The following is an 8,723-nucleotide window of genomic DNA, read 5'->3' on the forward strand; positions in this document are numbered from 1 at the left end:
ACCATGGATGTAGAAGAGGGTCCAATAGACCACAGACCATGGATGTAGAAGAGGGTCCAATAGACACAGACCATGGATGTAGAAGAGGGTCCAATAGACCACAGACCATGGATGTAGAAGAGGGTCCAATAGACCACAGACCATGGATACAGAAGAGGTTCGAGACTCTTTCTCTAAAATATGAAGTGCAGCAAAACCTGCAACAACTTCAACAGAAATGTTGATTTCCTCCTCTGTAGCAGCTTCTAGTCTCCAAGAAACATCCCCGATGATTTGAGGATAAATCAATACAGGGAATCACATGAATAATAAAGAGCTGGGTGCTCATTAGAGGTGTTTGCCTGCTTCACTCTGCAGTGAAAACACAGCTGATAACTCAGAGAAACATGCAAACATCAGTCAAAGAATGCATCTATTAAAACGGGTTTTAATGAGTCTGTTTTCTGCTTTAATTGCTGGAAGGCGAGCAGCGACTCCCGTTCCAGACAAAGGCAATCGATGGCATTTTAAACAGTTCAGCCTCGCAGAGATTAAACTTCTTCATCTTCATGCCAGACGCTGCGCAGGTCGAGGCCACGAGGAGGAGGACAAACACCTTCGTACAGTTACACCAGCCCGTTCTCGTTCCCTGGGCGTAAACACTCAAAGAAAGTGCGCCAGGAGCGTGGTGACGTAGTTTAAAGAGCGAAAGAGACACACCAGGGGGGCAGGAGGGGAGGGATGGGGGGGATGGGTCCCAAATACACAAGGCTTTCGTCCAGGAGGCCGCTGTTCGTGTCCCGTGTTCACAACTTTTCGAGAGCCATCCTGGTTTTTGTCTGTCGCCATCTTGGTTTTTGGTCGCCACCATCTTGGTTTTTGGCCATCACCATCTTGGTTTTTGGCCATCACCATCTTGGTTTTTGGACGGCGCCAACGCAACCAGAAGTGACTTCACTTCTCAGACCTGGAGGTTGACCACTGATCTGACCAGATTGCTACAGCTAACAGCTGATTCAGCACTCTAAGCTAACTGGGAGGTTTTCTTCTCGAGATAATGAACATTTCCTGCAGTTTAAAGCACAGATACCATATTCTGGTGTTGATCTATCCATTAGCTATCAGTCATTTTATTGATGACGTTGCTTGTAAACCTGCCTGTTTGATACGTTAGCTGCTTTTAATCATTTAAAAGTATGTACACGGCTTTTTAGTGAGCCTGACCACGGACTTAGCATCATGTTGAAACCAACTTTTGTGATATCATCCACCCCAAACTGAAGCTGAGACGTTCCTCATTAAATACTATTTGTCCAACAATCAAACAAGTTAAACTGGATTCTGGGTTATTCTGTCCTTGAACTTGAATCACGCTTTCCTATGAACTTTTATTTTAATAAGTCATAGTTACGTTTTGGGGATGGTAACGCTCTAGTTAGTTCATTTACTTCAATATTAGTGATATCAGCAAAAACTTTTGGTAATTGAATAAAAGCATCAGGTCTAAACAACATTTGCTGTCACCGCATTCATTATTACATAAATGACTGAAAAACATGATGATCTTTCAAATAGTTCAGGCAGGTATGACACAGACTTTCTTCTCTGTGCCTAGAAAAACTTCAAGTTATGATCATAAGCTAAAATTTTACACAGATTTCATACAATCTAGCACATAAGAGTCTGATGTTTGATGCGACACCACCGGCTTCAGTTTCATCAGAAGGTGGAGTCCAAGGACAAGAGTGAAAGGAGCAGTTTTATAAGCAACACACAGAGATTCCTCTCTTTGTTCTCAGCTGTCAGTAAATCTTTTGTGCTCTTGTTTGCCTTTTACTCGTCTGCATAAACAGACGGGAAAGGGACAGAGGGGAATAAAAGAAGAGGATGAATCCATTTCAGACCCGGGGGGGAGGAAGGGGAACAGCTCGATTGTCTCGGCAAAAAAGAAAAACTGCTGCGTGGATAAAAGACGGAGCGAAGTCATCGCCTGGAGGAAGGACTGAAACGTCTCAGAGTGAAATGTCAGCGGACAAAAGCAGCAGATTGGCACAGCGAGGAAAAACCTGTACGGCTGCCAGGACCTGCTCAGACCACCTCGGTCCTGTTTCTGGGTCAGGACAGCAGAGGACACACATGATACTTCCTGTGGTATCAGTGTTTTTACTGGGCCTCTCATTATAGGTGTACACTATGTGACAGGATGTTTAAAGAATAAACAGGCAGACCAGAGTCTTTCTGCTTGTTTTGCTTCTATGTGGTTGTTTAGCATCTCTTTGTGGTTGTTTAGCGTCTCTTTGTGGTCGTTTTGCATCTCTTTGTGGTTGTTTAGCGTCTCTTTGTGGTCGTTTTGCATCTCTTTGTGGTTGTTTAGCATCTCTTTGCGGTTGTTTTGCATCTCTTTGTGGTTGTTTTGCGCTTCTTTGTGGTTGTTTTGCATCTCTTTGTGATTGTTTTAAATCTTTTTGTGGTTGTCTTGCTTCTTTGTGGTCATTTAGCGTCTCTTTGTGATCGCTTAGCGTCTATTTGTGGTAATTTTCTGTCTCTTTGTGATTGTTTTAAATCTTTTTGTGGTCGTCTTGCTTCTTTGTGGTCATTTAGTGTCTCTTTGTAGTTGTTTTGTGTTTCTTTATGGTTTCTTTGCATCTATTTATGGTAATTTTGTGTCTCTCAGTGGTCATCTTGCTTCATTGTGGTCGTTTTGCATCTCTTCGTGGTCATTTTGCTTCTTCGCGGCTGTTTCGCATCTGTTTGAGGTTGTCTTGCTTCTTTGTGGTCGTTTAGCATTTCTTTGAGGTTGTTTTGCGTCTCTTTGTGGTTGTTCAGCGTCTGGTCCAAGGGCCCTGGGTTGGCACCAAGTAGGCCCGTACAGTAATCCATACATGATACTAACAAGCCAACTACCTACAGTATCACCTTATGACTCTGGTGGGGGGGCACCAGGGGCCCCGTGGTCCACTGGCCACCCCTCTGGCCATCGCCCTGGTTTCTGGTGTTTAAGACACGTTTCAACTAAATTTTGTCTCGAGAAGCGTTATAGTTAGGAGGGCTACTCTGCTTCTTCCAGCACTTCAGTTAAGCAAAGCTACACTATCTTATATTGTGACATTTTTAAAATGCAAAAAAAGAGAAAGGAAAGAGAAAGTGTGAGAACAATAAAGATTAGAAAGTGCTAAATAACATCAGAAATATAAAGCAGGAAATAGACAAATAGAGAGCAGGCTGGGGGAGAAACGAAGGAGCAGAGAGAGGATGAAAGAGATGATAACTGATGGAGTGGGACGGAGGTCAGACTAATCAGCTCTACATCACAGGAAACGAGGGATGAGAGATGAAACGAGAGAGAGAGCGGCCCTTGAAGCAGCTTTTTAATAAAAGATCTTCTTCCCTGCTTTGCTGTTAAACATGACATGTTGTGCGACATGTAGGCGGCGACGACAGGACGTAGGCGGGCAGGACCTCGTGATAACGGCAGGACCTCGGTGATAACGACAGGACCTCGGTAATAACGGCAGGACGTATGCGGGCAGGACCTCGGTGATAACGACAGGACCTCGGTAATAACGGCAGGACGTATGCGGGCAGGACCTCGTGATAACGGCAGGACCTCGGTAATAACGGCAGGACCTCGGTAATAACGGCAGGACGTAGGCGGGCGGGACCTCGGTGATAACGGCAGGACCTCGGTAATAACGGCAGGACGTAGGCGGGCCGGACCTCGGTGATAGCGGTGACAATTATAACGTAGGCGATGACAACCAGGTTGTAGCCGGGCGGGACCTCGGTGACGACAACAGGACGCAGATGATGACGATAGGACGTTGACGACAGGACGTAGGTGACAACGACAGGACGCAGATGATGACGATAGGACGTAGACGACAGGACGTAGGCGATGACGACAGGACGTAGATGACGACAACAGGAAGTAGATGACGACAACAGGACGTCGGCGACATGACGTTGACGACAGGACGTAGGCAACAGGATGTAGGCGACAGGACGTTGACGACAAGACGTAGGCGATGACGACGGGACGTAGATGACGACGACACGACGTAGGCGACAGGACGTAGATGATGACGACAGGACGTAGGTGATGACAACAGGACGTAGGTAGGTCATGTAGAGTTGTTTAGTATGTTTGCATACTAAACGTAAACCTTGGTTTGGACTTCCAGGTGTTAAAAGGCCCTAAAAGTTCTACCAAAGTTCTTTTCAAACTGGAGGTGTGAACGTCCGTCCTTTTGTGAACCGTCTCGGTGATTTGCAGCTGTCTCTTATGTCAGAGTTACTTTTTTAACGAGCAGCTTCACTTCCACAGAACACATTGACTTCTCACCATTAACCTTCACAGATATTTATGGTTTAAAGTGTTGAACCTTTGGAGTACAGGACATTCTCTCTGACCGCCAACTCTCAGTAAAAAGCAACACACACACACACACACACACACACACACACACTATAAAACACACAGTTAGCTAGTGCATATCCATCACTCTGACTTTCTCCTGGTTTCGGTCCCACAGAAACAAAAGAGTCTTTGTGTTGGATCTGGACTGGATCTCTCCTCTCTGCAGCCTCGCCAACTTCCCCACACGAGGATTTAGGAATTAGGCAATGAAAAAGGAGGCAGTCGAGGTAAATCCCACAGCTTATGAAACAACTCCCTCACCACCACCTCTGCTGAAACAACAGACCACAAACTGGGAGTATGCTCTGTGAGTATGCAGAGAGTAAATGGAGTCTCCGGGAAGTCAGTCCTCATCATGACCTGTAGTAGACAATCCAAAACCTGCAGGAGAGTTCAGGGTTCACTCCTCCATACTGAGGTTTCCCTTCTCTTTACATGATCAGTGGCAGAGTTGCTCAACACCGATGTGACTCATCATCAACTTTTGGTTCAATGCACAACGAGACAACAGCTGCTTGCCTTGGCACTGGACATATCAGGATTTTTGGATTTGTCCCACACGGACATAATTTCTTGGAATACTGGGATGAGTATAGAGACGTCACTAGATCTGAGACTATAACAGATTTAACAGGAGAACTGGTGAAAAGAAGAATATAAAAAAAAAATAGGCCTAGGCGGTGCTGACATGACGTAGGTGGTGACGACTGGACGTAGGCAGTGGCGACTGGCCGTAGGCAGTGACAATTGGCATGTAGGCGGTGACAATTAGGACGTAGGCGATGATGACATGACGTAGGCGGTGACTATTGGGATGTAGGCGGTGACAATTGGCATGTAGGCGGTGACAATTAGGATGTAGGCGATGATGACATGACGTAGGCGGTGACTACTGGACGAAGGCGTGACGACAGGATGTAGGCGTGATGACATGACGTAGGCGGTGATAACAGGACGTAGGCGGTGACGACTGGCCGTAGGTGGTGACGACTGGATGTAGGCAGTGAAGATTGGCAAAGGCGATGATGACATGACGTAGGCGGTGACATTTAGGACGTAGGCAGCGACGACTAGGACGTAGGCGGTGACAATAGGACGTAAATGGTGATGATAGGACGCAGGCGGCAACAACTAGGTCGTAGGCGGTGACAACTGGACATAAGCGGTGACCATAGGACGTAGGCGGTAACGACAGGATGTAGTCGATGACGACAGGATGTAGGCTGTGACGACCAGGATGTAAGCGGTGATGACAGTACATGAGCGGCTAAGACGACGACGTAGGTGGTGACAACTGGACGTGGACTAGACAGAGAAGAAGAGCTGCTACCGGAGCAGAGAAGAAGAGCTGCTATGGGAACTGGGATGTAGTGAGCAGGGAGCGAGTGGAAAAATGTGTACTTTCAATGGTGGCGGAGCTGGAAATAGGAGCCTCATTTGGACGCGCGCCGTTCGGCGGCAGTGTGTTTTGGCCTTTAGAACAAAACTCCTAATTATTACAGATTATCTCAGGCCCTCTTAAAGTTTGTGTGTGTGAGTGTTTTAGATTCCAAGTCTGTCCAAACTCTCACTTTAGTTTAGTTTCTCCACTTTAAGAGCCTCTTTACACAGGAGAGGTTCCTGTCACACACAGCTCCAGACTGTCAGCTGATACATACACAGTGTGTGTTGGATCTTTCAGAGGTTAGATGTGAGTCATGGGATCGTGCCAGATGTTGTACACTGTTGATATCCAGAGAGTGAAAATGATGAAACACCTGACAGCTAACAATGACCTCACCTACAGGGAATCTGATTGGACACACACACACACACTCTCAGCGTGCCCAACATAATGGAATTCCTCAGCCTCCCACAGCTCAGGATTGAGTTTCCTGGCGGGGGGAAGCTATCAAACTGCATTGTGGGAAACATTAGGCTTCACACAGAGTGCCCCCCCCCCCCCCACCAACAGCAACACCGAGAGGCCAAACAATCAACAGGTGGCTGCCAAGATAACAGGAGATGAACTGATATCCCAAAAACAAAAGCTTATAAAGCTTTTTAGCACTTTTTTCAGGAAAGAAACGTCATCTGACTGAATACAGAGCGCTGCAGGGATGACGTGTTTTTGTAGGCCAACCATGAAGTTAGTATCTCTCTGGTTCCCTCCACTAAACCCCATTGGCATTGTTCCCTTGGGTTTTGGATTATTGCAGAAAATCAGCTCTGTGGCAAACACGTTTATGATACTGACAGGTTTTGTTCAGCAAGATAATCTCCACTAATGAACAGCACACGGCTGGGACTCCTCGCTCTCTCACTCGGTAGCGGCGTGGAGGGAGACGGATGCCGGTGTGCATGTGTGCATGTGTGCATGTGTGCATGTGTGACGCCAAACTGGTTGAGGATACGAAAAAGTTTCACTTTTTTACCATCTTGGTTTTTGTCCATCGCCATGTTGGTTTTTGGTCGTCTCCATGTTGGTTATTGGTCGTCTCCATGTTGGTTATTGGCCGTCTCCATGTTGGTTATTGGTCGTCTCCATGTTGGTTATTGGTCGTCTCCATGTTGGTTTTTGGCCGTCTCCATGTTGGTTTTTGGCCGTCTCCATGTTGGTTATTGGTCGTCTCCATGTTGGTTATTGGTCGTCTCCATGTTGGTTATTGGTCGTCTCCATGTTGGTTTTTGGCCGTCACCATGTTGGTTTTTGGCCGTCACCATGTTGGTTTTTGGTCGTCTCCATGTTGGTTTTTGGTCGTCTCCATGTTGGTTATTGGTCGTCTCCATGTTGGTTTTTGGTCGTCTCCATGTTGGTTTTTGGCCGTCACCATGTTGGTTTTTGGCCGTCACCATGTTGGTTTTTGGCCGTCACCATGTTGGTTTTTGGTCGTCTCCATGTTGGTTTTTGGCCGTCTCCATGTTGGTTATTGGTCGTCTCCATGTTGGTTTTTGGCCGTCTCCATGTTGGTTTTTGGCCGTCTCCATGTTGGTTTTTGGCCGTCTCCATGTTGGTTTTTGGCCGTCACCATGTTGGTTTTTGGCCGTCTGTTGGTTTTTGGCCGTCTCCATGTTGGTTTTTGGCCGTCTGTTGGTTTTTGGTCGTCTGTTGGTTTTTGGCCGTCTCCATGTTGGTTTTTGGCCGTCTCCATCTTGGTCATTTTTTCCCGTTACAATGTGCACGCAGCATCAGCATCAGCATCATTTTTAAGACACGTAAAGGCTTCAAATGTTGAAATCTCTTCAGCTTGTGTTAACCACAGACTTTTTTTCAGGCATCTAACTAAACACCCATTGACTTCCAGACGAGGGAACAGGAAGTGATAAAATAACTAATTTCTGGGTTTTAGGACTAATTCCTGCAGTACTCTATAAGAAAGAAGATGATTCAAATCAATGAAATTATCATTAGCATAAAAGTGCACAGAGAGCTAATTCATAGGTATGAAAGGCCTCCAACATCCAACATGTTTCAACACTACGGGAATAAACAAGTATTAAATAGAAAAAGAGTTTAAAATGAACAGATCTGCTTCAGGAAAGTTCAGACTTCAGTGTCAACATGTCTGCGATTTACAAGAAGATGCTCAGATAAAGTTCGTTAAGGATAAAACCGGCTGATCTGAGAGCCAACAAGTGACGAATGGAGACGTATTCAATCAAATTTGGATCTTTACTCTGATTACAAATGTGTCTCCTGGATCGGACGACTCTCCCAGACAAATGTTTATTTACAAAACCCTCCTTTTGCTTCACATTTGGAGGCCAATATCCTCCAAACACACTTACACACGTCTCTCCATAGCTAACGTTGGCCTGTTTTATTATGGCAGTTATATTTAGTCTGTCATCAGGAGGAGAGCCCGGCTCATTAAGTGGAGCACTAAGATGTTTACACTGAGGAAATCTCTCGCGTATCATCTGAGCTCTGTATATTTTCATAGAGACACTTTAGATTGGTTTCTAGCCTAGTTCCCAGGAAGAGACGGATTTGTGGAGCGCACACACACACACACACACACACACACACACACACACACACACACACACAGAGAAGAGCCTGTCTTCCTCGTTTTACACACACTTCATTAAGAGACATTATTTTAATTAATAAAAACAAAAGACCATCATTGAACAGACTGTCAGCATCAGAGGGAAATCTCCTGGATGGTTTTACAGCCACCACACAGATAGAGGGCGCTGTTCTTCATCAATAAACAAGGGAGAGATATCACCTCCTGTCTCCCCTTTATTACACTAGCATCTGTAAGTTCATTAAAGCTCCCATTATATAGTATATACAGTATACTGTACATAATATACAGTAGTATATACTATATATATGTAG

General features: G+C 45.6%; 1 protein-coding gene across 1 annotated transcript in view; it reads left to right on the forward strand.

Moving 5' to 3' along the window:
• The window catches only part of LOC119480982 (NACHT, LRR and PYD domains-containing protein 12-like), a 705,305-nt gene that overhangs the window by 327,035 nt on the left and 369,547 nt on the right, over window positions 1–8,723 (forward strand). The window lies entirely within an intron of this gene.

The sequence above is a fragment of the Sebastes umbrosus genome, chromosome 21 (genome assembly GCF_015220745.1).
Source record: "Sebastes umbrosus isolate fSebUmb1 chromosome 21, fSebUmb1.pri, whole genome shotgun sequence".
In the NCBI taxonomy this organism is placed as follows: domain Eukaryota; kingdom Metazoa; phylum Chordata; class Actinopteri; order Perciformes; family Sebastidae; genus Sebastes; species Sebastes umbrosus.